This window comes from Malania oleifera, chromosome 4 (genome assembly GCF_029873635.1).
Source record: "Malania oleifera isolate guangnan ecotype guangnan chromosome 4, ASM2987363v1, whole genome shotgun sequence".
NCBI lineage: Eukaryota > Viridiplantae > Streptophyta > Magnoliopsida > Santalales > Ximeniaceae > Malania > Malania oleifera.
Window position 1 is genome coordinate 124,184,130 of NC_080420.1, and position 2,144 is coordinate 124,186,273.

Below are 2,144 nucleotides of genomic sequence, written 5' to 3' on the forward strand. Positions count from 1 at the left end.
ATGTATTTCTACAAATTATGTCTGTCAAAACACTATTTTATGTATATATACTTATTTACGTGTACAAACAGTGTCTATCCTGTTTATCCTATAAAATTCCATTTTGACCAGGCCGACCTCCAGGGAGCGACTGAGCCGCAATGGTCTCTGAGCACTCGCTAAGACAAGGTCTTTCTTAGGCATCAAACATGGAATCAAGGATCCTACAGAAAAACACTTCTGTATTGATATTAACTTAATGACTATTTTTTATTATTTTATTATTATTGTACTTTAATCATATATATATATATATATATATATATATATATTTTTGGGTCATCACATAGCCTCCCTGGAAGAGGCTGAAAAATATCTATCGAAGAATATCTCTTTAAACCGCTCCCATGTCATCTCCACAGGAACAGTCCTCTATTGCTCTAACAATCTCACTGCTGACCACCATCTCTCGGCCTCCCCAGTCAGTCTATAGGTGGCAAACAGCACTCTTTGTTCCTCTGAACACTGCAGCACTGTAAATATTTTCTCTATCTCCTGCACCAAATTCTCAGCGACTGCAGGATCCGTTCCTCTTGAGAAAGCTGGAGGAATCAACTTTAGGAATTTCTCAATCGTACTACCGTGGCCTACAGATGGACCACCTTGTTCCTTTGAACTCCTGGAAATCTCTTCCATAACTTGCTGCGCTATGCTGCATAAAACGGCATCTGAATCACTACCTGCAGCACCTGAGGGTCCAGCACCCTCACTCCCACTGGCGTGGGCACTATTGCCACTAGGGTCCATCCTGAAAACAAGTAACCTAACTCAAAACCCCTTCACTACACATATCTCTTAACTCATATAGTATATTCTCCTAACTAACTCCTCACTCCTGATCTTAATTTAAGGCTCAGTCCTGCAACCTAGATACCCGACCCGATGATAGTTTATAGTGAATTTCCTGAAATCGTCACCTCAGGAAAATTACACAAACAACCACGGAAGTCCTGCATCTAGCCTACAAAACCAGACCTCAAATTTCCTTATCCTATACTCTGGTATTATTACTGCTGCATTATAAAGTCTACAGAACCTAGTATCCTAGGCTTTGATACCAAATGTAACGTCCCTCAATTTCTAAACATAAAATGTCACATAATAGATAAAATGATCAATCCGAACCCGTGGGTAGCGGGGATATCTGTCAAACACAACGGAAAACCTAGCAGCAGTAAACATAAAATGGTTCACATACCTTCTGTTTGGTACGTGCTTCCGAGAAGATCTCCTAAGCTCTGGTGTTGGAGTAGGAGGTGGTGGTGCAACAATCTACTCCACATGCTCCTCTGGCTAAGGAATCCCGGTAGTCTGTTGAGGATTCTCTGTGTTCTACTGACGTGTCCTTACACCTTCTAAAACATCATCCACATCTACAAAGGTTGTTTCAAACTCTGTAGACCCGGTTGTGTGTCTATCCTTGTACATCATTTTTTCATCAAAGATCACATTTCTGCTTTTGATCACCTTTTTGTTTTCATCATCCCAAATGTGATATCCAAATTCATCTCCACCATAATCGATGAAAGTGCATTTCCAGGATTTCGGATCTAGATTATTCCTGACATGATCATGTACATATACAACACAACCAAAGACTTTTAAATGTGAAAATCTTACCTCTTTGTTACTCCAAACTTCTTCAGGTAGACTGTAGTCCAATGGTAAAGAAGGACTTCTATTGATCAAATAAGCTAATGTGTTGACTGCTTTTCCCCAAAACATCTTTGACAGGCCTGACTGCATATGCATGCTTCTGGCTTTGTAACGTCCCTCAATTTATAAATATAAAATGTCACATAATAGATAAAATGATCAACCCGAACCAGTGGGTAGCGGGGATATCTGTCAAATACAGTGGAAAACCTAGCAGCAGTAAACATAAAATCTCAATATCCAATCATAGAACATAATACCAGAGTTATTTACATTCCAAAATACTGTATTTATTTACAATCTTTCAAAAAAGTCAAAAATGACACAAAGACCTTGCAACAAAAATCTCCTAGTCCTAGTTCAACGCTTACCCTTCTAGTAGGGAAGCTCCACTCACTCAACGGCGACCTTGACCCGCCGGTTTCTCGGGGTTTCTAGAAAAATGTGTT